This window comes from Carcharodon carcharias, chromosome 33 (genome assembly GCF_017639515.1).
Source record: "Carcharodon carcharias isolate sCarCar2 chromosome 33, sCarCar2.pri, whole genome shotgun sequence".
NCBI lineage: Eukaryota > Metazoa > Chordata > Chondrichthyes > Lamniformes > Lamnidae > Carcharodon > Carcharodon carcharias.
In genome coordinates, this window is record NC_054499.1 from 1,981,430 (window position 1) to 2,008,237 (window position 26,808).

The window sequence follows — 26,808 nt, forward strand, 5'->3', positions numbered from 1 at the left end:
ACTGGAGTCAATGGGAATCAGGGGGAAAACTCTCCACTGGTTGGAGTCATACCTAGCACAAAGGAAGATGGTTGTGGCTGTTGGAGGTCAGTCATCTCAGCTCCAGGACATCACTGCAGGAGTTCCTCAGGGTACTGTCCTCGGCCCAACCATCTTCAGCTGCTTCATCAATGACCTTCCTTCCATCATAAGGTCAGAAGTGGGGATGTTCACTGATGGTTGCACAATGTTCAGCACCATTCGCAACTCCTCAGATACTGAAGCAGTCCATGTCCAAATGCAGCAAGACCTGGACAATATCCAGACTTGGGCTGAAAAGTGGCAAGTAACATTCACACCACACAAGTGTCAGGCAATGACCATCTCCAACAAGATAGAATCTAACCATCGCCCCTTGATGTTCAATGGCATTACCATCACTGAATCCCCCACTATCAACATTCTGGGGGTTACCATTGACCAGCCATATAAATACTGTGGCTACAAGAGCAGGTCAGAGGCTGGGAATCCTGTGGGGAGTAACTCACCTCCTGACTCCCCAAAGCCTGTCCACCATCTACAAGGCACAAGTCAGGAGTGTGATGGAATACTCCCCACTTGCCTGGATGAGTGCCGCTCCCACAACACTCAAGAAGCTCAACACCATCCAGGACAAAGCAGCCCCGCTTGATTGGCACCACATCCACCACCTTCAACATCTACTCCCTCCAACTCTAAGCCAGGGCAGCAGATAGATGGGAACCCCACCATCTGCAAGTTCCCCTCCAAGTCACTCACCATCCTGACTTGAAAATATATCAGCCGTTCCTTCACTGTCGCTGGGTCAAAATCCTGGAACTCCCTCCCTAACAGCACTGTGGGTGTACCTACACCACATGGACTGCAGCGGTTCAAGAAGGCAGCTCACCCCCACCTTCTCAAGGGGCAATTAGGGATGGGCAATAAATGCTGGGCCCAGCCAGAGACACCCATATACCATGAATGGATTAAAATGAAATGCTCTTGAGAAGGTGGAGTTGAACCATTTTGTTTCAAACAATCCTTGATGTTGGTAAGTCCCACATGAGGTTGTATTTGCAGATTGTTTTAGACCCGCCTTCCCCCCCCCCACCCACCCACCCCCCCCCCCTCCCCAAACCCCTGCACCCCCCCAAGGTACTCCCATGGTGATCTGGGTGGGCTAGCATTTGCCCTGAGAGACTGCAGGATGTTGTAGCTCAGAGATGGAGAGCGGAGGGTCAGTTGGTGGAGTTGATGACAGAGTTGGCAGAATCTAGCTCATGTCTGAATGACAGCCGGGCTTTTTCACTGTAGTAGGCGCAGTTTTTCTGACCTTCGCAGCTCCCCTTGCTCCGTCTGATCACCTCCGTTGGGGCTATGGGGCCTGAGGGAAGAAGGAGACAGGGAATTAATGAGAGAGTCCTCCGAATTGAAGGCGATTGGAGAGGTTTTGGATGAATGGAGTGTTGAATCGGGCATGGAATTTCTCTCAGTCAGGATTGGGGAGCAGCCAGCTATACTCACAAGGTGCAGAGCAAGGTACCTGGTGGGCTGGGGGTGGAAACTGCCTGATGGCTGGCTGTGATGGCTCATGTAGTTGAATAGCCTGACCTCAGTCCACATGAGGAAAATGGTCAGTGAGTGGACGAGCGAGCGAGAGGACAGTGGTCGATGTGTGTGGAGAGGGGAGGAGAGTCATTGAGAGTCAGTGTCCCTGCAAAATGGGGGAGAGTGGTTGGGGGTGGGGGGGGGGGGTTGCCTCACCCTCGAGACTCTGACTTTTAGCCAGTTTGCTGCGTTCCTTCCGTCTGCCATACCAGGGGAAACACTTCAGCACTTTAACTCCCATCCTCCACTCCACACGCAGCCTCGAACGCTGGAACAAGAGGCAACAGGCAGCAGGGTCAGTACTGGATGGAGATTCTGTCCCCTCCTCCAACTCACTCCCCCTCCCCACCCCCTCCTCCCATTAACTCCCCTCCCCTCCCCCTCCTCCCACTAACTCCCCCCTCCCCCACTCACTCCCTCCTCCCTCTTCCCCTCTCCCACTAACTAACTCCTCCCACTAACCGCCCACTCCCATTAACTCCCCCCTCCCTCCCGCACTAACTCCCCCCTCCCAATAATTTTCCCCCCTCCCTTCTCCCCCTCCCACTACCTCCCCCCCTCCCCCTCCCCTCCCACTAGCTCCCTCCTCCCACTAACTCCCCGCTCTCCTTTCCTTCCCCCACTCTCCCCTCCACCCCATCAACTCCTCCCCTCCCCCCTCCTTTCCTATCCCTTCTGCCCACTAACTTCTCGAGTCCCTCTCCACCCCGCTCATTCCTTTCCCTCCTCCACTCCGCCTAATTCCTGCTCCCTCTGCTAGACTTCCTCATCCCTGTCTCCCCCCCAGACCCACTCCGCACGGTCCTTTCCTCCTCCATTCCCCTCCTCTGGGTACCCTCCGCCCCACAGTCCCCTCACCCTCCTCCATGCCTCCTCCTCACCATTCCCTCCTCCCTCTCCCCAACCCCTCCTCAAGGTGCTTTCCTTCCCCGTCCCCTGAGTGTGCATCTGCACATGTGCAAACTGATTTCCCCCCAACCTCCCTCCCCCAAAACACACACACATCCCCCCCCCCACCCCCCCCCAACGCTCTCTCTCTCTAACCCAGGGGTCACTGGACAGTGATCAGGAGCAGGAACTCTGGCTGATTTCCCCTCTCTCTCTAACCCAGGGGTCACTGGACAGTGATCAGGAGCAGGAACCCTGGCTGATTTCCCCCCTCTCTCTCTAACCCAGGGGTCACTGGGCAGTGATCAGGAGCAGGAACCCTGGCTGATTTCCCCTCTCTCTCTAACCCAGGGATCACTGGACAGTGATCAGGAGCAGGAACCCTGGCTGATTTCCCCTCTCTCTCTAACCCAGGGGTCACTGGGCAGTGATCAGGAGCAGGAACCCTGGCTGATTTCCCCTCTCTCTCTAACCCAGGGGTCACTGGACAGTGATCAGGAGCAGGAAAACTGGTTGATTTCAGTTCTCTCTCTAACCCAGGATTACTGGCAGTGATCAGGAAGAGGAACCCTGGCTGATTTCCCCTCTCTCTAACCCAGGGATCACTGGACAGTGATCAGGAAGAGGAACCCTGGCTGATTTACCCTCTTTCTAACACAGGGATCACTGGACAGTGATCAGGAGCAGGAACCTTGCTGATTTCTCCTCTCTCTAACCAAGGGATCACTGGACAGTGATCAGGAGCAGGAACCCTGGCTGATTTACACCCACTCTCTCTCTAACACAGGGATCAGTGGACAGTGATCAGGAACAGGAACCCTGACTGATTTCCCCTCTCTCTCTAACTCAGGAATCACTGGACAGTGATCAGGAGCAGAAACCCTGGCTGATTTCCTCTCTCTCTCTCTAACCCAGGGATCACTGGACAGGGATCAGGAGCAGGAACCCAGGCTGATTTCCCCTCTCTCTCTCTCTAATCCCGGGAGTACTGGAAGTGATCAGGAGCAGGAACCCTGGCTGATTTCCCCTCTCTCTCTCTAACCGAGGGATCACTGGACAGTGATCAGGAAGAGGAACCCTGGCAGATTTCGCCTCTCTCTAACCCAGGAATCACTGGAGAGTGATCAGGAGCAGGAAACCTGACTGATTTACCCTCTCTCTCTCTCTAATCCAGGAATCACTGGAGAGAGATCAGGAGCAGGAAACCTGACTGATATCCCCTCTCTCTCTCTCTAACCCAGGGACCACTGGACAGTTATCAGGAGCAGGAACCCTGGCTGTATTCCCCTCTCTCTCTCTAACCCAGGGATCACTGGACAGTGACCAGGAACCCTGGCTGATTTCACCTCCCTCTCTAACCCAGGGATCACTGGAGAGTGACCAGGAGCAGGAACCCTGGGTTATTTCACCTCCCTCTCTACCCAGGGATCACTGGAAAGTGATCAGGAGCAGGAATCCTGACTGATTTCCGCTCTCTCTCTCTAACCGAGGGATTACTCGACAGTGTTCAGGAGCAGCAACGCTGACTGATTTTTCCTCTCGCTCTCTAACTCAGAGATTACTGGACATTGATCAGGAGCAGGAACTCTGGCTGATTTCCCCTCTCTCTCTAACCCAGGGATCGCTGGACAGTGATCAGGAGCAGGAACCATAACTGGTTTCCCCTCTATCTCCAACCCAGGGATCACTGGACAGTGATCAGGAGCAGGAACCCTGATTGGTTTCCCCTCTCTCTCTGTAACCCAGGGATCACTGGACAGTGATCAGGTGCAGGAACCCTGGCTTATTTCCCCTCTCTCTCTAACTCAGGGATCACTGGACAGTGAGCAGGAGCAGGAACCCTGGCCGATTTCCCCTCTCTCTCTCTAACTCAGGGAACACTGGACAGTGATCAGGAACAGGAACCCTGACTGATTTCCCCTCTCTCTCTAACCCAGGGATCACTGGACAGTGATCAGGAGCAGGAACCCTGGCCGATTTCCCCTCTCTCTCTCTAACTCAGGGAACACTGGACAGTGATCAGGAACAGGAACCCTGGCTGATTTCCCCTCTCTCACTAACCCCGGGGTCACTGGACTGTGATCTGGAGCAGGAATCTGGCTGATATCCCCTCTCTCTCTAACCCAGGGAACACTGGACAGTGATCGGGAGCAGGAACCCTGGCTAATTTCCTCTCTCTCTCTAACCCAGGCATATCTGCACAGTGATCAGGAGCAGGAAACCTGGCTGATTTCCACTCTCTCTCTCTAACCCATGGGTCACTGGACATAGATCAGGGACTGGAACACTGGCTGATTTCCCCTCTCTCAAATCCAGTGATCACTAGACAGTGATCAGGAGCAGGAACCCTGACTGATTTCCCCTCTCTCTCTAACCGAGGAATCACAGGATAGTGATCAGGAGCAGGAACCCTGGCTGATTTCCCCTCTCTCTCTCTCTAACCGAGGAATCACAGGATAGTGATCAGGAGCAGGAACCCTGGCTGATTTCCACTCTCTCTCGCTCGCTAACCTAGGGATCACTGGACAGTGATCTGGAGCAGGAACCCAGGCTGATTTCCCCTCGCTCTCTCTCTAACCGAGGAATCACATGATAGTGATCAAGAGCTGGAAACTTGGCTGATTTCCCCTCTCTCTCTAACCCAGGGATCAATGGACAGTGATCTGGAGCAGGAACCCTGGCTGATTTCCCCTCTCTCTCTATCCCATGGATCACTGGACAGCGATCAGGAGCAGAAACACTGGCTGATTTCCCCTCTCGCTCTCTAACCTAGGGATCACTGGACAGTGATCTGGAGCCAGAGCCCTGGCTGATTTCCCCTCTCTCTAATCCAGGGATAACTGGACAATGATCAAGAGCTGGAACCCTGGCTGATTTCACCTTTCCCTCTAAACCAGGGCAGGAGCAGGAACCCTGGCTGATTTCATGTCTCTCTCTAACCCAGGGATCACTGGACAGTGATCAGGTGCAGGAACCTGACTGATTTCACCTCTTTCTCTCTAACACAGTGATCACTGGACAGTGATCTGGAGCAGAAACCCTGGCTGATTTCCCCTCTCTCTCTCTAACTCAGGGATTACTGGACAGTGATCAGGAGCAGGAACCCTGGCTGATTTCCCCTCTCTCTATCGAACACAGGGATCACTGGACAGTGATCAGGAGCAGGAACCCTAGCTGATTTCCTCTCTCACTAACCCAGGGATCATTGGACAGTGATCAGGAGCAGGAACCCTGGCTGATTTTCCCTCTCTCTCTCTCTCTCTCTAACCCACGGATCATTGGACAGTGATCAGGAGCAGGAACCCTGGCTTGTTTCCCCTCTGTCTCTAACCCAGGGATCACTGGAGAGTGATCAGGATCAGGGACCATGGCTGATTTCCTCTCTCTAATCCAGGGATCACTGGACAATGATCAAGAGCTGGATCCCTGGCTGATTTCCTCTCTCTCTCTGTAACCCAGGGATCATTGAACAGTGATCAGGAGCAGGAATCCTGGCTGATTTCGCCTCTCTCTCTGTAACCCAGGGATCACTGAACAGTGATCAGGAGCACAAATCCTGGCTGATTTCCCCTCTCTCTCTGTAACCCAAGGGTCGCTGGACAATGATCAAGAGCTGGAAACCTGGCTGATTTCCCCTCTCTCTCTAACCCAGGGATCAATTAACAGTGATAAGGAGCAGGAACCATGGCTGATTTCCCCTCTCTCTAATCCAGGGATCACTGGACAGTGATTAGGAGCAGGGACCCTGGCTGATTTCCCTCTCTCTCTCTCTAACCCAGGGGTCACTGGACAGTGATCAGGAGCAGGGACCCTGGCTGATTTCCCCTCTCTCTCTTTCTAACCGAGGAATCACAGGATAGTGATCAGGAGCAGGAATCTTGGCTGATTTCCACTCGGTCTCGCTCTCTAACCCAGGGATTATGGACAGTGATCACGAGCTGGAACCCTGGCTGATTTGCCCTCTATCTAATCCAGGGGTCACTGGACAATGATCAAGAGCTGGAAACCTGGCTGATTTCCCCTCTCTGTCTAACCCAGGGATCACTGGATAGTGATCAGGAGCTGGAACCCTGACTGATTTCCCCTCTCTCTCTATCCCACGGATCACTGGACAGTGATCAGGAGCAGAAACCCTGGCTGATTTCCACACTCTCTCTAACGCAGGGGTCACTGGGCAGTGATCAGGAGCAGGAACCCTGGCTGATTTCTCCCCTCTCTCTCTCTAACCCAGGGGTCACTGGACAGTGATCAGGAGCAGGAACCCTGGCTGATTTCTCCCCTCTCTCTCTCTAACCCAGGGGTCACTGGACAGTGATCAGGAGCAGGAACCCTGGCTGATTTCCACCCTCTCTCTCTCTACCCCAGGGATCACTGGACAGTGATCAGGAGCAGGAACCCTGGCTGATATCCCCTTTCTCTCTGTAACTCAGGGATCACTGGACGGTGATCAGGAGCAGGATCCCTGGCTGATTTCCCCTGTCTCCTTATAACCCAGCGACTACTGGACAGTGGTCAGGAGCTAGTACCCTGGATGATTTCCCCTTCTCTCTCTCTCTAACCCAGGGATCATTGGACAGTGATCAGGAGCAGGAACCCTGGCTGATTTCCCCTCTCTCTCTCTCTCTCTAACCCAGGGATCACTGGACAGTGATCAGGAGCAGGAACCCTGGCTGATTTCCCCTCTCTCTCTCTCTAACCCAGGGATCACTGGACAGTGATCAGGAGCAGAAACCCTGGCTGATTTCCCCTCTCTCTCTCTAACCCAGGGATCACAGGACAGTGATCAGGAGCTGGAACTCTGGCTGATTTCCCCTCTCTCTAACCCAGGGATCACTGGACAATGATCAAGAGCTGTAACCCTGGCAGATTTCCCCTTTCTCTCTACACCAGGGCAGGGGCAGGAACCCTGGCTGATTTCCCCTCTCTCTAACACAGGGATCACTGGACTGAGATCGGGAACAGGAACCCTGGCTGATTTCTCCTCTATTTCTAACCCAGGGATCACTGGAGAGTGATCAGGAGCAGGAATTCTGGCTGATTTCCCCTCTCTCTAACCCCGGGATCACTGGACAGTGATCAGGAGCAGGAATCCTGGCTGATTTCCACACTCTCTCTCTCTAACCCAGGGGTCACTGGACAGTGATCAGGATCAGGAACCCAGGCTGATTTCCCCTCTCTCTAATCCAGGGATCACTGGACAATGATCAAGAGCTGGAACCCTGGCTGATTTCCCCTCTCTTTCTAACCCAGGGATCACTGGACAGTGATCAGGAGCAGGAACCCTGGCTGATTTCCCCTCTCTCTAACCCCGGGATCACTGGACAGTGATCAGGAGCAGGAATCCTGGCTGATTTCCACACTCTCTCTCTCTAACCCCGGGATCACTGGACAGTGATCAGGAGCAGGAATCCTGGCTGATTTCCACACTCTCTCTCTCTAACCCAGGGATCACTGGACATTGATCAGGAGCAGGAACCCTGGCTGATTTCCCCTCTCTCTCTCTAACCCAGTGACTACTGGACAGCGATCAGGAGCTGGAACCCTGACTGATTTCCCCCTCTCTCTCTAACCCAGGGATCACTGGACAGTGATCGGGAGCAGGTACCCTGACTGATTTCCCCTCTCTCTCTCTCTCTAACCCAGGGGTCACTGGACAGTGATCAGGAGCAGAAACCCTGGCTGATTTCCCCTCTCTCTCTAACCCAGGGATCACTGAACAGTGATCAGGAGCAGGAACCCAGGCTGATTTCCCCTCTCTCTCTGTAACCCAGGGGTCACTGGACAATGATCAGGAGCAGAAACCCTGGCTGATTTCCCCTCTCTCTAATCCAGGGATCACTGGACAGTGATCAGGAGCAGGAACCCTGGCTGATTTCCCCTCTCTCTCTAACCCAGGGATCACTGAACAGTAATCAGGAGCAGGAACCCAGGCTGATTTCCCCTCTCTCTCTGTAACCCAGGGGTCACTGGACAGTGATCAGGAGCAGAAACACTGGCTGATTTCCCCTCTCTCTAATCCAGGGATCACTGGACAGTCATCCGGAGCAGGAACCCTGGCTGATTTCCTCTGTCTCTCTCACCCATGGATCACTGGACAGTGATCAGGAGCAGGGACCCTGGCTGATTTCCCCTCTCTCTCTAACCCTGGGATCAGTGGACATTGATCAGGAGGTCGAACCCTGGCTGATTTCCCCTCTGTCTCTAACCCAGGGATCACTGGACAGTGATCAGGAGCAGGATCCCTGGCTGATTTCCCCTCTCTCTCTCTCTCTAACCCAGGGATCACTGGACAGTGATAAGGAGCAGGAACCCTGGCTGATTTCCCCTTTCTCTCTAACTCAGGGATGGCTGGACAGTCATCAGGAGCAGGAACCCTGGCTGATTTCCCCTCTCTCTCTCTAACCCAGGGATCACAGGACAGTGATCAGGAGCTGGAACTCTGGCTGATTTCCCCTCTCTCTAACCCAGGGATCACTGGACAATGATCAAGAGCTGTAACCCTGGCAGATTTCCCCTTTCTCTCTACACCAGGGCAGGGGCAGGAACCCTGGCTGATTTCCCCTCTCTCTAACACAGGGATCACTGGACTGAGATCGGGAACAGGAACCCTGGCTGATTTCTCCTCTATTTCTAACCCAGGGATCACTGGAGAGTGATCAGGAGCAGGAATTCTGGCTGATTTCCCCTCTCTCTAACCCCGGGATCACTGGACAGTGATCAGGAGCAGGAATCCTGGCTGATTTCCACACTCTCTCTCTCTAACCCAGGGGTCACTGGACAGTGATCAGGATCAGGAACCCTGACTGATTTCCCCTCTCTCTAATCCAGGGATCACTGGACAATGATCAAGAGCTGGAACCCTGGCTGATTTCCCCTCTCTTTCTAACGCAGGGATCACTGGACAGTGATCAGGAGCAGGAACCCTGGCTGATTTCCCCTCTCTCTAACCCCGGGATCACTGGACAGTGATCAGGAGCAGGAATCCTGGCTGATTTCCACACTCTCTCTCTCTAACCCCAGGATCACTGGACAGTGATCAGGAGCAGGAATCCTGGCTGATTTCCACACTCTCTCTCTCTAACCCAGGGATCACTGGACATTGATCAGGAGCAGGAACCCTGGCTGATTTCCCCTCTCTCTCTCTAACCCAGTGACTACTGGACAGCGATCAGGAGCTGGAACCCTGACTGATTTCCCCCTCTCTCTCTAACCCAGGGATCACTGGACAGTGATCGGGAGCAGGTACCCTGACTGATTTCCCCTCTCTCTCTCTCTCTAACCCAGGGGTCACTGGACAGTGATCAGGAGCAGAAACCCTGGCTGATTTCCCCTCTCTCTCTAACCCAGGGATCACTGAACAGTGATCAGGAGCAGGAACCCAGGCTGATTTCCCCTCTCTCTCTGTAACCCAGGGGTCACTGGACAATGATCAGGAGCAGAAACCCTGGCTGATTTCCCCTCTCTCTAATCCAGGGATCACTGGACAGTGATCAGGAGCAGGAACCCTGGCTGATTTCCCCTCTCTCTAACCCCGGGATCACTGGACAGTAATCAGGAGCAGGAACCCTGGCTGATTTCCACACTCTCTCTCTCTAACCCAGGGGTCACTGGACAGTGATCAGGAGCAGAAACCCTGGCTGATTTCCCCTCTCTCTAATCCAGGGATCACTGGACAGTGATCAGGAGCAGGAACCCTGGCTGATTTCCCCTCTCTCTAACCCCGGGATCACTGGACAGTGATCAGGAGCAGGAATCCTGGCTGATTTCCACACTCTCTCTCTCTAACCCAGGGGTCACTGGACAGTGATCAGGAGCAGAAACCCTGGCTGATTTCCCCTCTCTCTCTAACCCAGGGATCACTGAACAGTGATCAGGAGCAGGAACCCAGGCTGATTTCCCCTCTCTCTCTGTAACCCAGGGGTCACTGGGCAATGATCAGGAGCAGAAACCCTGGCTGATTTCCCCTCTCTCTCTAACCCAGGGATCACTGAACAGTAATCAGGAGCAGGAACCCAGGCTGATTTCCCCTCTCTCTCTGTAACCCAGGGGTCACTGGACAGTGATCAGGAGCAGAAACACTCTCACCCATGGATCACTGGACAGTGATCAGGAGCAGGGACCCTGGCTGATTTCCCCTCTCTCTCTAACCCTGGGATCAGTGGACATTGATCAGGAGGTCGAACCCTGGCTGATTTCCCCTCTGTCTCTAACCCAGGGATCACTGGACAGTGATCAGGAGCAGGATCCCTGGCTGATTTCCCCTCTCTCTCTCTCTCTAACCCAGGGTTCACTGGACAGTGATAAGGAGCAGGAACCCTGGCTGATTTCCCCTTTCTCTCTAACTCAGGGATGGCTGGACAGTCATCAGGAGCAGGAACCCTGGCTGATTTCCCCTCTCTCTCTCTAACCCAGGGATCACAGGACAGTGATCAGGAGCTGGAACTCTGGCTGATTTCCCCTCTCTCTAACCCAGGGATCACTGGACAATGATCAAGAGCTGTAACCCTGGCAGATTTCCCCTTTCTCTCTACACCAGGGCAGGGGCAGGAACCCTGGCTGATTTCCCCTCTCTCTAACACAGGGATCACTGGACTGAGATCGGGAACAGGAACCCTGGCTGATTTCTCCTCTATTTCTAACCCAGGGATCACTGGAGAGTGATCAGGAGCAGGAATTCTGGCTGATTTCCCCTCTCTCTAACCCCGGGATCACTGGACAGTGATCAGGAGCAGGAATCCTGGCTGATTTCCACACTCTCTCTCTCTAACCCAGGGGTCACTGGACAGTGATCAGGATCAGGAACCCTGACTGATTTCCCCTCTCTCTAATCCAGGGATCACTGGACAATGATCAAGAGCTGGAACCCTGGCTGATTTCCCCTCTCTTTCTAACGCAGGGATCACTGGACAGTGATCAGGAGCAGGAACCCTGGCTGATTTCCCCTCTCTCTAACCCCGGGATCACTGGACAGTGATCAGGAGCAGGAATCCTGGCTGATTTCCACACTCTCTCTCTCTAACCCCAGGATCACTGGACAGTGATCAGGAGCAGGAATCCTGGCTGATTTCCACACTCTCTCTCTCTCTAACCCAGGGATCACTGGACATTGATCAGGAGCAGGAACCCTGGCTGATTTCCCCTCTCTCTCTCTAACCCAGTGACTACTGGACAGCGATCAGGAGCTGGAACCCTGACTGATTTCCCCCTCTCTCTCTAACCCAGGGATCACTGGACAGTGATCGGGAGCAGGTACCCTGACTGATTTCCCCTCTCTCTCTCTCTCTAACCCAGGGGTCACTGGACAGTGATCAGGAGCAGAAACCCTGGCTGATTTCCCCTCTCTCTCTAACCCAGGGATCACTGAACAGTGATCAGGAGCAGGAACCCAGGCTGATTTCCCCTCTCTCTCTGTAACCCAGGGGTCACTGGACAATGATCAGGAGCAGAAACCCTGGCTGATTTCCCCTCTCTCTAATCCAGGGATCACTGGACAGTGATCAGGAGCAGGAACCCTGGCTGATTTCCCCTCTCTCTAACCCCGGGATCACTGGACAGTGATCAGGAGCAGGAATCCTGGCTGATTTCCACACTCTCTCTCTCTAACCCAGGGGTCACTGGACAGTGATCAGGAGCAGAAACCCTGGCTGATTTCCCCTCTCTCTAATCCAGGGATCACTGGACAGTGATCAGGAGCAGGAACCCTGGCTGATTTCCCCTCTCTCCAACCCCGGGATCACTGGACAGTGATCAGGAGCAGGAATCCTGGCTGATTTCCACACTCTCTCTCTCTAACCCAGGGGTCACTGGACAGTGATCAGGAGCAGAAACCCTGGCTGATTTCCCCTCTCTCTCTAACCCAGGGATCACTGAACAGTGATCAGGAGCAGGAACCCTGACTGATTTCCCCTCTCTCTCTGTAACCCAGGGGTCACTGGGCAATGATCAGGAGCAGAAACCCTGGCTGATTTCCCCTCTCTCTAATCCAGGGATCACTGGACAGTGATCAGGAGCAGGAACCCTGGCTGATTTCCCCTCTCTCTAACCCCGGGATCACTGGACAGTGATCAGGAGCAGGAATCCTGGCTGATTTCCACACTCTCTCTCTCTAACCCCGGGATCACTGGACAGTGATCAGGAGCAGGAATCCTGGCTGATTTCCACACTCTCTCTCTCTAACCCAGGGATCACTGGACATTGATCAGGAGCAGGAACCCTGGCTGATTTCCCCTCTCTCTCTCTAACCCAGTGACTACTGGACAGCGATCAGGAGCTGGAACCCTGACTGATTTCCCCCTCTCTCTCTAACCCAGGGATCACTGGACAGTGATCGGGAGCAGGTACCCTGACTGATTTCCCCTCTCTCTCTCTCTCTAACCCAGGGGTCACTGGACAGTGATCAGGAGCAGAAACCCTGGCTGATTTCCCCTCTCTCTCTAACCCAGGGATCACTGAACAGTGATCAGGAGCAGGAACCCAGGCTGATTTCCCCTCTCTCTCTGTAACCCAGGGGTCACTGGACAATGATCAGGAGCAGAAACCCTGGCTGATTTCCCCTCTCTCTAATCCAGGGATCACTGGACAGTGATCAGGAGCAGGAACACTGGCTGATTTCCCCTCTCTCTCTAACCCAGGGATCACTGAACAGTAATCAGGAGCAGGAACCCAAGCTGATTTCCCCTCTCTCTCTGTAACCCAGGGGTCACTGGACAGTGATCAGGAGCAGAAACACTGGCTGATTTCCCCTCTCTCTAATCCAGGGATCACTGGACAGTCATCCGGAGCAGGAACCCTGGCTGATTTCCTCTGTCTCTCTCACCCATGGATCACTGGACATTGATCAGGAGGTCGAACCCTGGCTGATTTCCCCTCTGTCTCTAACCCAGGGATCACTGGACAGTGATCAGGAGCAGGATCCCTGGCTGATTTCCCCTCTCTCTCTCTCTCTAACCCAGGGATCACTGGACAGTGATAAGGAGCAGGAACCCTGGCTGATTTCCCCTTTCTCTCTAACTCAGGGATCGCTGGACAGTCATCAGGAGCAGGAACCCTGACTGATTTCCCCTTTCTCTGTAACCCAGGGATCATTGAACAGTGATCAGGAGCAGGAATCCTGGCTGATTTCGCCTCTCTCTCTGTAACCCAGGGATCACTGAACAGTGATCAGGAGCACAAATCCTGGCTGATTTCCCCTCTCTCTCTGTAACCCAAGGGTCGCTGGACAATGATCAAGAGCTGGAAACCTGGCTGATTTCCCCTCTCTCTCTAACCCAGGGATCAATTAACAGTGATAAGGAGCAGGAACCATGGCTGATTTCCCCTCTCTCTAATCCAGGGATCACTGGACAGTGATTAGGAGCAGGTACCCTGGCTGATTTCCCTCTCTCTCTCTCTAACCCAGGGGTCACTGGACAGTGATCAGGAGCAGGGACCCTGGCTGATTTCCCCTCTCTCTCTTTCTAACCGAGGAATCACAGGATAGTGATCAGGAGCAGGAATCTTGGCTGATTTCCACTCGGTCTCGCTCTCTAACCCAGGGATTATGGACAGTGATCACGAGCTGGAACCCTGGCTGATTTGCCCTCTATCTAATCCAGGGGTCACTGGACAATGATCAAGAGCTGGAAACCTGGCTGATTTCCCCTCTCTGTCTAACCCAGGGATCACTGGATAGTGATCAGGAGCTGGAACCCTGACTGATTTCCCCTCTCTCTCTATCCCACGGATCACTGGACAGTGATCAGGAGCAGAAACCCTGGCTGATTTCCACACTCTCTCTAACGCAGGGGTCACTGGGCAGTGATCAGGAGCAGGAACCCTGGCTGATTTCTCCCCTCTCTCTCTCTAACCCAGGGGTCACTGGACAGTGATCAGGAGCAGGAACCCTGGCTGATTTCTCCCCTCTCTCTCTCTAACCCAGGGGTCACTGGACAGTGATCAGGAGCAGGAACCCTGGCTGATTTCCACCCTCTCTCTCTCTACCCCAGGGATCACTGGACAGTGATCAGGAGCAGGAACCCTGGCTGATATCCCCTTTCTCTCTGTAACTCAGGGATCACTGGACGGTGATCAGGAGCCGGATCCCTGGCTGATTTCCCCTGTCTCCTTATAACCCAGCGACTACTGGACAGTGGTCAGGAGCTAGTACCCTGGATGATTTCCCCTTCTCTCTCTCTCTAACCCAGGGATCATTGGACAGTGATCAGGAGCAGGAACCCTGGCTGATTTCCCCTCTCTCTCTCTCTCTCTAACCCAGGGATCACTGGACAGTGATCAGGAGCAGGAACCCTGGCTGATTTCCCCTCTCTCTCTCTCTAACCCAGGGATCACTGGACAGTGATCAGGAGCAGAAACCCTGGCTGATTTCCCCTCTCTCTCTCTAACCCAGGGATCACAGGACAGTGATCAGGAGCTGGAACTCTGGCTGATTTCCCCTCTCTCTAACCCAGGGATCACTGGACAATGATCAAGAGCTGTAACCCTGGCAGATTTCCCCTTTCTCTCTACACCAGGGCAGGGGCAGGAACCCTGGCTGATTTCCCCTCTCTCTAACACAGGGATCACTGGACTGAGATCGGGAACAGGAACCCTGGCTGATTTCTCCTCTATTTCTAACCCAGGGATCACTGGAGAGTGATCAGGAGCAGGAATTCTGGCTGATTTCCCCTCTCTCTAACCCCGGGATCACTGGACAGTGATCAGGAGCAGGAATCCTGGCTGATTTCCACACTCTCTCTCTCTAACCCAGGGGTCACTGGACAGTGATCAGGAGCAGGAACCCAGGCTGATTTCCCCTCTCTCTAATCCAGGGATCACTGGACAATGATCAAGAGCTGGAACCCTGGCTGATTTCCCCTCTCTTTCTAACCCAGGGATCACTGGACAGTGATCAGGAGCAGGAACCCTGGCTGATTTCCCCTCTCTCTAACCCCGGGATCACTGGACAGTGATCAGGAGCAGGAATCCTGGCTGATTTCCACACTCTCTCTCTCTAACCCCGGGATCACTGGACAGTGATCAGGAGCAGGAATCCTGGCTGATTTCCACACTCTCTCTCTCTAACCCAGGGATCACTGGACATTGATCAGGAGCAGGAACCCTGGCTGATTTCCCCTCTCTCTCTCTAACCCAGTGACTACTGGACAGCGATCAGGAGCTGGAACCCTGACTGATTTCCCCCTCTCTCTCTAACCCAGGGATCACTGGACAGTGATCGGGAGCAGGTACCCTGACTGATTTCCCCTCTCTCTCTCTCTCTAACCCAGGGGTCACTGGACAGTGATCAGGAGCAGAAACCCTGGCTGATTTCCCCTCTCTCTCTAACCCAGGGATCACTGAACAGTGATCAGGAGCAGGAACCCAGGCTGATTTCCCCTCTCTCTCTGTAACCCAGGGGTCACTGGACAATGATCAGGAGCAGAAACCCTGGCTGATTTCCCCTCTCTCTAATCCAGGGATCACTGGACAGTGATCAGGAGCAGGAACCCTGGCTGATTTCCCCTCTCTCTCTAACCCAGGGATCACTGAACAGTAATCAGGAGCAGGAACCCAGGCTGATTTCCCCTCTCTCTCTGTAACCCAGGGGTCACTGGACAGTGATCAGGAGCAGAAACACTGGCTGATTTCCCCTCTCTCTAATCCAGGGATCACTGGACAGTCATCCGGAGCAGGAACCCTGGCTGATTTCCTCTGTCTCTCTCACCCATGGATCACTGGACAGTGATCAGGAGCAGGGACCCTGGCTGATTTCCCCTCTCTCTCTAACCCTGGGATCAGTGGACATTGATCAGGAGGTCGAACCCTGGCTGATTTCCCCTCTGTCTCTAACCCAGGGATCACTGGACAGTGATCAGGAGCAGGATCCCTGGCTGATTTCCCCTCTCTCTCTCTCTCTAACCCAGGGATCACTGGACAGTGATAAGGAGCAGGAACCCTGGCTGATTTCCCCTTTCTCTCTAACTCAGGGATGGCTGGACAGTCATCAGGAGCAGGAACCCTGGCTGATTTCCCCTCTCTCTCTCTAACCCAGGGATCACAGGACAGTGATCAGGAGCTGGAACTCTGGCTGATTTCCCCTCTCTCTAACCCAGGGATCACTGGACAATGATCAAGAGCTGTAACCCTGGCAGATTTCCCCTTTCTCTCTACACCAGGGCAGGGGCAGGAACCCTGGCTGATTTCCCCTCTCTCTAACACAGGGATCACTGGACTGAGATCGGGAACAGGAACCCTGGCTGATTTCTCCTCTATTTCTAACCCAGGGATCACTGGAGAGTGATCAGGAGCAGGAATTCTGGCTGATTTCCCCTCTCTCTAACCCCGGGATCACTGGACAGTGATCAGGAGCAGGAATCCTGGCTGATTTCCACACTCTCTCTCTCTAACCCAGGGGTCACTGGACAGTGATCAGGATCAGGAACCCTGACTGATTTCCCCTCTCTCTAATCCAGGGATCACTGGACAATGATCAAGAGCTGGAACCCTGGCTGATTTCCCCTCTCTTTCTAACGCAGGGATCACTGGACAGTGATCAGGAGCAGGAACCCTGGCTGATTTCCCCTCTCTCTAACCCCGGGATCACTGGACAGTGATCAGGAGCAGGAATCCTGGCTGATTTCCACACTCTCTCTCTCTAACCCCAGGATCACTGGACAGTGATCAGGAGCAGGAATCCTGGCTGATTTCCACACTCTCTCTCTCTAACCCAGGGATCACTGGACATTGATCAGGAGCAGGAACCCTGGCTGATTTCCCCTCTCTCTCTCTAACCCAGTGACTACTGGACAGCGATCAGGAGCTGGAACCCTGACTGATTTCCCCCTCTCTCTCTAACCCAGGGATCACTGGACAGTGATCGGGAGCAGGTACCCTGACTGATTTCCCCTCTCTCTCTCTCTCTAACCCAGGGGTCACTGGACAGTGATCAGGAGCAGAAACCCTGGCTGATTTCCCCTCTCTCTCTAACCCAGGGATCACTGAACAGTGATCAGGAGCAGGAACCCAGGCTGATTTCCCCTCTCTCTCTGTAACCCAGGGGTCACTGGACAATGATCAGGAGCAGAAACCCTGGCTGATTTCCCCTCTCTCTAATCCAGGGATCACTGGACAGTGATCAGGAGCAGGAACCCTGGCTGATTTCCCCTCTCTCTAACCCCGGGATCACTGGACAGTGATCAGGAGCAGGAATCCTGGCTGATTTCCACACTCTCTCTCTCTAACCCAGGGGTCACTGGACAGTGATCAGGAGCAGAAACCCTGGCTGATTTCCCCTCTCTCTAATCCAGGGATCACTGGACAGTGATCAGGAGCAGGAACCCTGGCTGATTTCCCCTCTCTCTAACCCCGGGATCACTGGACAGTGATCAGGAGCAGGAATCCTGGCTGATTTCCACACTCTCTCTCTCTAACCCAGGGGTCACTGGACAGTGATCAGGAGCAGAAACCCTGGCTGATTTCCCCTCTCTCTCTAACCCAGGGATCACTGAACAGTGATCAGGAGCAGGAACCCAGGCTGATTTCCCCTCTCTCTCTGTAACCCAGGGGTCACTGGGCAATGATCAGGAGCAGAAACCCTGGCTGATTTCCCCTCTCTCTCTAACCCAGGGATCACTGAACAGTAATCAGGAGCAGGAACCCAGGCTGATTTCCCCTCTCTCTCTGTAACCCAGGGGTCACTGGACAGTGATCAGGAGCAGAAACACTGGCTGATTTCCCCTCTCTCTAATCCAGGGATCACTGGACAGTCATCCGGAGCAGGAACCCTGGCTGATTTCCTCTGTCTCTCTCACCCATGGATCACTGGACAGTGATCAGGAGCAGGGACCCTGGCTGATTTCCCCTCTCTCTCTAACCCTGGGATCAGTGGACATTGATCAGGAGGTCGAACCCTGGCTGATTTCCCCTCTGTCTCTAACCCAGGGATCACTGGACAGTGATCAGGAGCAGGATCCCTGGCTGATTTCCCCTCTCTCTCTCTCTCTAACCCAGGGATCACTGGACAGTGATAAGGAGCAGGAACCCTGGCTGATTTCCCCTTTCTCTCTAACTCAGGGATGGCTGGACAGTCATCAGGAGCAGGAACCCTGGCTGATTTCCCCTCTCTCTCTCTAACCCAGGGATCACAGGACAGTGATCAGGAGCTGGAACTCTGGCTGATTTCCCCTCTCTCTAACCCAGGGATCACTGGACAATGATCAAGAGCTGTAACCCTGGCAGATTTCCCCTTTCTCTCTACACCAGGGCAGGGGCAGGAACCCTGGCTGATTTCCCCTCTCTCTAACACAGGGATCACTGGACTGAGATCGGGAACAGGAACCCTGGCTGATTTCTCCTCTATTTCTAACCCAGGGATCACTGGAGAGTGATCAGGAGCAGGAATTCTGGCTGATTTCCCCTCTCTCTAACCCCGGGATCACTGGACAGTGATCAGGAGCAGGAATCCTGGCTGATTTCCACACTCTCTCTCTCTAACCCAGGGGTCACTGGACAGTGATCAGGATCAGGAACCCTGACTGATTTCCCCTCTCTCTAATCCAGGGATCACTGGACAATGATCAAGAGCTGGAACCCTGGCTGATTTCCCCTCTCTTTCTAACGCAGGGATCACTGGACAGTGATCAGGAGCAGGAACCCTGGCTGATTTCCCCTCTCTCTAACCCCGGGATCACTGGACAGTGATCAGGAGCAGGAATCCTGGCTGATTTCCACACTCTCTCTCTCTAACCCCAGGATCACTGGACAGTGATCAGGAGCAGGAATCCTGGCTGATTTCCACACTCTCTCTCTCTAACCCAGGGATCACTGGACATTGATCAGGAGCAGGAACCCTGGCTGATTTCCCCTCTCTCTCTCTAACCCAGTGACTACTGGACAGCGATCAGGAGCTGGAACCCTGACTGATTTCCCCCTCTCTCTCTAACCCAGGGATCACTGGACAGTGATCGGGAGCAGGTACCCTGACTGATTTCCCCTCTCTCTCTCTCTCTAACCCAGGGGTCACTGGACAGTGATCAGGAGCAGAAACCCTGGCTGATTTCCCCTCTCTCTCTAACCCAGGGATCACTGAACAGTGATCAGGAGCAGGAACCCAGGCTGATTTCCCCTCTCTCTCTGTAACCCAGGGGTCACTGGACAATGATCAGGAGCAGAAACCCTGGCTGATTTCCCCTCTCTCTAATCCAGGGATCACTGGACAGTGATCAGGAGCAGGAACCCTGGCTGATTTCCCCTCTCTCTAACCCCGGGATCACTGGACAGTGATCAGGAGCAGGAATCCTGGCTGATTTCCACACTCTCTCTCTCTAACCCAGGGGTCACTGGACAGTGATCAGGAGCAGAAACCCTGGCTGATTTCCCCTCTCTCTAATCCAGGGATCACTGGACAGTGATCAGGAGCAGGAACCCTGGCTGATTTCCCCTCTCTCTAACCCCGGGATCACTGGACAGTGATCAGGAGCAGGAATCCTGGCTGATTTCCACACTCTCTCTCTCTAACCCAGGGGTCACTGGACAGTGATCAGGAGCAGAAACCCTGGCTGATTTCCCCTCTCTCTCTAACCCAGGGATCACTGAACAGTGATCAGGAGCAGGAACCCAGGCTGATTTCCCCTCTCTCTCTGTAACCCAGGGGTCACTGGGCAATGATCAGGAGCAGAAACCCTGGCTGATTTCCCCTCTCTCTAATCCAGGGATCACTGGACAGTGATCAGGAGCAGGAACCCTGGCTGATTTCCCCTCTCTCTAACCCCGGGATCACTGGACAGTGATCAGGAGCAGGAATCCTGGCTGATTTCCACACTCTCTCTCTCTAACCCCGGGATCACTGGACAGTGATCAGGAGCAGGAATCCTGGCTGATTTCCACACTCTCTCTCTCTAACCCAGGGATCACTGGACATTGATCAGGAGCAGGAACCCTGGCTGATTTCCCCTCTCTCTCTCTAACCCAGTGACTACTGGACAGCGATCAGGAGCTGGAACCCTGACTGATTTCCCCCTCTCTCTCTAACCCAGGGATCACTGGACAGTGATCGGGAGCAGGTACCCTGACTGATTTCCCCTCTCTCTCTCTCTCTCTAACCCAGGGGTCACTGGACAGTGATCAGGAGCAGAAACCCTGGCTGATTTCCCCTCTCTCTCTAACCCAGGGATCACTGAACAGTGATCAGGAGCAGGAACCCAGGCTGATTTCCCCTCTCTCTCTGTAACCCAGGGGTCACTGGACAATGATCAGGAGCAGAAACCCTGGCTGATTTCCCCTCTCTCTAATCCAGGGATCACTGGACAGTGATCAGGAGCAGGAACACTGGCTGATTTCCCCTCTCTCTCTAACCCAGGGATCACTGAACAGTAATCAGGAGCAGGAACCCAGGCTGATTTCCCCTCTCTCTCTGTAACCCAGGGGTCACTGGACAGTGATCAGGAGCAGAAACACTGGCTGATTTCCCCTCTCTCTAATCCAGGGATCACTGGACAGTCATCCGGAGCAGGAACCCTGGCTGATTTCCTCTGTCTCTCTCACCCATGGATCACTGGACATTGATCAGGAGGTCGAACCCTGGCTGATTTCCCCTCTGTCTCTAACCCAGGGATCACTGGACAGTGATCAGGAGCAGGATCCCTGGCTGATTTCCCCTCTCTCTCTCTCTCTAACCCAGGGATCACTGGACAGTGATAAGGAGCAGGAACCCTGGCTGATTTCCCCTTTCTCTCTAACTCAGGGATCGCTGGACAGTCATCAGGAGCAGGAACCCTGACTGATTTCCCCTTTCTCTCTAACTCAGGGATCGCTGGACAGTCATCAGGAGCAGGAACCCTGGCTGATTTCCCCTCTCTCACTAACCCAGGGATTACTGGGCAGTGATCAGGAGCAGGAACCCTGGCTGATTTCCCCTCTCTCACTAACCCAGGGATCACAGGACAGTGATCAGGAGCAGGAACCCTGGCTGATTTCCTATCTCTCTCTAACCCAGGGATCACTGGACAGTGATCAGGAGCAGGAACCCTGGCTGATTTCCTATCTCTCTCTAACCCAGGGATCACTGGACAGTGATCAGGAGCAGGAACCCTGGCTGATTTCCCATCTCTCTCTAACCCAGGAATCACTGGACACTGATTCAGGAGCAGGAACCCTGGCTGATTTCCTCTCTATCTCTCACCCATGGATCACTGGACAGAGACCAGGGGCAGGAATCCTGTCTGATTCTCCCTCTCTCTATCGAACGCAGGGATCACTGGACAGTGATCAGGAGCAGGAACCCTAGCTGATTTCCTCTCTCACTAACTCAGGGATCATTGGACAGTGATCAGGAGCAGGAACCCTGGCTGATTTCCCCTCTCTCTCTCTCTCTCTAACCCAGGGATCACTGGACAGTGCTCAGGAGCAGGAACCCTGGCTGATTTCCCTCTCTCTCTCTCTAACCCAGGGACCACTGCACAGTGATCAGGAGCAGGAACCATGGCTTGTTTCCCCTCTGTCTCTAACCCAGGGATCACTGGAGAATGATCAGGATCAGGGACCCTGGCTGATTTCCTCTCTCTTATCCAGGGATCACTGGACAATGATCAAGAGCTGGATCCCTGGCTGATTTCCCCTCTCTCTCTGTAACCCAGGGATCACTGAATAGTGATCAGGAGCAGGAATCCTGGCTGATTTCCCCTCTCTCTCTGTAACCCAGGGATCACTGAACAGTGATCAGGAGCACGAATCCTGGCTGATTTCCCCTCTCTCTCTGTAACACAGGGGCCACTGGACAATGATCAAGAGATGGAACCCTGGCTGATTTCCCCTCTCTCTCTAACCCAGGGATCACTTAACAGTGATCAGGAGCAGGAACCATGGCTGATTTCCCCTCTCTCTCTCTCTAACCCAGGGATTACTGCACAGTGATCAGGAGCAGGAACCCTGGCTTGTTTCCCCTCTGTCTCTAACCCAGGGATCACTGGAGAGTGATCAGGATCAGGGACCCTGGCTGATTTCCTCTCTCTTATCCAGGGATCACTGGACAGTGATCAGGAGCAGGATCCCTGGCTGATTTCCCCTCTCTCTCTGTAACCCAGGGATCACTGAACAGTGATCAGGAGCACAAATCCTGGCTGATTTCCCCTCTCTCTCTAACCCAGGGATCACTGAACAGTGATCAGGAGCACGAATCCTGGCTGATTTCCCCTCTCTCTCTGTAACTCAGGGGTCACTGGACAATGATCAAGAGATGGAACAGTGGCTGATTTCCCCTCTCTCTCTAACCCAGGGATCAATTAACAGTGATAAGGAGCATGAACCCTGGCTGATTTCCCCTCTCTCTCTCTAACCCAGGGGTCACTGGACAGTGATCAGGAGCAGGGACCCTGGCTGATTTCCCTCTCTCTCTTTCTAACTGAGGAATCACAGGATAGTGATCAGGAGCAGGAATCTTGGCTGATTTCCACTCGGTCTCGCTCTCTAACCCAGGGATTATGGACAGTGATCACGAGCTGGAACCCTGGCTGATTTGCCCTCTCTCTAATCCAGGGGTCACTGGACAATGATCAAGAGCTGGAAACCTGGCTGATTTCCCCTCTCTGTCTAACCCAGGGATCACTGGATAGTGATCAGGAGCTGGAACCCTGACTGATTTCCCCTCTCTCTCTAACCCAGGGATCACTGGACAGTGATCAGGAGCAGGAACCCTGGCTGATTTCCCCCCTCTCTCTCTCTAACCCAGGGATCACTGGACAGTGATCAGGAGCAGGAACCCTGGCTGATTTCCCCTCTCTCTCTAACCCAGGGATCACTGGACAGTGATCAGGAGCAGGACCCCTGGCTGATTTCCCCTCTGTCTCTAACCCAGGGATCACTGGACAGTGATCAGGAGCAGGATCCCTGGCTGATTTCCCCTCTCTCTCTCTCTAACCCAGGGATCACTGGACAGTGATAAGGAGCAGGAACCCTGGCTGATTTCCCCTTTCTCTCTAACTCAGGGATCGCTGGACAGTGATCAGGAGCAGGAACCCTGACTGATTTCCCCTTTCTCTCTAACTCAGGGATCGCTGGACAGTCATCAGGAGCAGGAACCCTGGCTGATTTCCCCTCTCTCACTAACCCAGGGATCAATGGACTGTGATCAGGAGCAGGAACCCTGGCTTAATTCCTATCTCTCTCTAACCCAGGAATCACTGGACAGTGATCAGGAGCAGGAACCCTGGCTGATTTCCCCTCTCTCTCTAACCCAGGGATCACTGGACAGTGATCAGGAGCAGGAACCCTGGCTGATTTCCCCTCTCTCTCTCTCTCTAACCCAGGAATCACTGGACAGTGATCAGGAGCAGGAACCCTGGCTGATTTCCCCTCTCTCTCTAACCCAGGGATCACTGGACAGTGATGAGGAGCAGGAACCCTGGCTGATTTCCCCTCTCTAACCCAGGGGTCACTGGACAGTGATCAAGAGCAGGAACCCTGGCTGATTTCCCCTCTGTCTCTAACCCAGGGATCACTGGACAGTGATCAGGAGCAGGAACCCTGGCTGATTTCCCCTCTCTCTCTCTCTAACCCAGGAATCACTGGACAGTGATCAGGAGCAGGAACCCTGGCTGATTTCCCCTCTCTCTCTCTCTAACCCAGGGGTCACTGGACAGTGATCAGGAGCAGGAACCCTGGCTGATTTCCCCCTCTGACAATATAGTGTTCTAATCACCTCCAGCTTCAGGTCTAGTTTCACACTGGGTAGGGCTGAATGTGGAATATTCCCTATGATGTGGAATAAATCGATCCACAAGATTCATATTCTATCTTGGATTCCTATGACCTTTTGAAAATATATTCAGTGTTCACAATCTAAAGTAAATGATCATTTTGAATCGATTGCTTTTGATCAGGTTCTGGCAGTAATGACAAGAAAACTGCCAAAAATCATTGAACATCAGATTTCCCATCACATGGAGTCCTGTAAAGGTCACAATAAATGATTTCCCTTACCTGATTCAGAACGAGATTGTCCAAACTCCAAATTATCTCCAAATTCTCTTCACTGGGGAAATATGAAACGAATGATCCCCTGACTGAGAGCTGTCAGTATGCTGCCGGCTCACACTCACTCACTGACACTCATTCACACTCACTGACACTCTCTCACACTCACTGACATTCTCTCACACTTACTGACACTCTCACTGACACTCACTCACTGACACTCATTCACACTCACTGACACACACTCACTGACACACTCTCACACTCGCTGACACTCTCTGACACTCACTGACACTCTCTCACACTCACTGACACTCTCACACTCACTGACACTCTCTCACACTCGCAGGGATTTGAGACAAACCTCTAGAAACTTTCTGAAGACTGGTTTTGCAATATCTGTGTGCTCCGCCCACAATCAGTCTCTCTCGCTCTCTCTCTTCCTCAGTCTCTCTCTCTCTTCCTTCCTCAGTCTCTCTCTTTCTCTCTCTCTCTCGTAATGGAACAACAGTTTTGAAACCCTCTCTGTAAAGTCTACAGACAGCGATTCCCGTGACCTGTTGCTAAAGGTTCTGCATCACTGGGGGATGTGTGCATTACTTCCTCCTTATATACCCTTCCAGTACAGAGACTAACCAGATCTCGTGATCTCAACATTGGAGCTGTGCGAATGCCAACATTCCTTGCCTAACCTGAACACTCCTCCCGCTGACTGCTAGGACATTACAACATGAATATCACTTCTTAAAGTGACACAGCTCCCTCTCTGCTCCGATTTCTAGAAGTTTGCCTCAAATCCCTGCAAATGTGAGAGAGTGTCAGTGAGTGTGAGGGAGTGTCAGCGAGTGTGAGAGAGTCAGTGAGTGTGAGAGTGTCAGCGAGTGTGAGAGAGTGTCAGTGAGTGTGAGAAAGTGTCAGTGAGTGTGAGTGTCAGCAAGTGTGAGAGAGTGTCAGTGAGTGTGAGAGAGTGTCAGCGAGTGTGAATGAGTGTCAGCAAGTGAGTGTCAGTGAGTGTGAGAGAGTCAGCGAGTGTGAGAGAGTGTCAGTGAATGTGAGGGAGTGTCAGCGAATGTGAGAGAGCGTCAGCGAGTGTGCAAGAGCGTCAGTGATTGTGAGAGAGTGTCAGCGAGTGTGAGAGAGTGTCAGTGAGTGTGAGAGAGTGTCAGCGAGTGTGAGTCAGTGAGTGTGAGAGAGTGTCAGCGAATGTGAGAGAGTGTCAGCGAGTGTGAGAGTCAGTGAGTGTGAGAGAGTGTCAGTGAGTGTGAGAGAGTGTCAGCAAGTGTGTGAGTGTCAGCGAGTGTGAGAGAGTGTCAGCGAATGTGAGAGAGCGTCAGCGAGTGTGAGAGTGTCAGTGAGTGTGAGAGAGTGTCAGCAAGTGTGAGAGTCAGTGAGTGTGAGAGAGTGTCAGCGAATGTGAGAGAGTGTCAGCGAGTGTGAGAGTCAGTGAGTATGAGAGTGTCAGCAAATGTGAGAGTGTCAGTGAGTGTGAGAGAGTGTCAGTGAGTGTGAGAGAGTGTCAGCGAATGTGAGAGAGTGTCAGCGAGTGTGAGAGAGCGTCAGTGAGTCTGAGAGAGTGTCAGTGAGTGTGAGAGTCAGTGAGTGTGAGAGTGTCAGCGAGTGTGAGAGAGTGTCAGTGAGTGTGAGAGAGTGTCAGCGAATGTGAGAGTGTCAGTGAGTGTGAGAGAGTGTCAGTGAGTGTGAGAGAGTGTCAGCGAATGTGAGAGAGTGTCAGCAAGTGTGAGAGAGCGTCAGTGAGTCTGAGAGAGTGTCAGTGAGTGTGAGAGTCAGTGAGTGTGAGAGTGTCAGCGAGTGTGAGAGAGTGTCAGTGAGCGTGAGAGTCAGAGTGTGAGAAAGTGTCAGTGAGTGTGAGAGAGTGTCAGCAAGTGTGAGAGAGCGTCAGTGAGTCTGAGAGAGTGTCAGCGAGTGTGAGAGTCAGTGAGTGTGAGAGAGTGTCAGCGAGTGTGAGGGAGTGTCAGTGAGTGTGAGAAAGTGTGTGAGAAAGTGTCAGTAAGTTTGAGAGAGTGTCAGCAAGTGTGAGAGAGTCAGTGAGTGTGAGTGTCAGCGAGTGTGAGAGAGTGTCAGTGAGTGTGAGAAAGTGTCAGTGAGTGTGAGTGTCAGCCAGTGTGAGAGAGTGTCAGTGAGTGTGAGAGAGTGTCAGCGAGTGTGAATGAGTGTCAGCGAGTGTGAGAGAGTGTCAGTGAGTGTGATAGAGTGTCAGCGAGTGTGAATGAGTGTCAGCAAGTAAGCGTCAGTGAGTGTGAGAGAGTCAGCGAGTGTGAATGAATGTCAGCGAGTGAGTGTCAGTGAGTGTGAGAGAGTCAGCGAGAGTGAGAGTATCAGCGAGTGAGTGTCAGTGAGTGTGAGAGAGTC

At 53.2% G+C, this 26,808-nt stretch overlaps 1 long non-coding RNA gene across 1 annotated transcript; it reads right to left on the bottom strand.

Moving 5' to 3' along the window:
• Positions 1-1,155: 1,155 nt before the first annotated feature.
• LOC121272365 lies at positions 1,156-24,653 on the bottom strand. The gene is made up of 3 exons (XR_005941875.1): positions 24,445-24,653; positions 1,765-1,876; positions 1,156-1,384 (listed from the first exon to the last, which is right to left on the bottom strand). It is a non-coding gene; the product is annotated as an uncharacterized LOC121272365 (long non-coding RNA).
• Between the last annotated feature and the right edge of the window lie 2,155 nt (positions 24,654-26,808).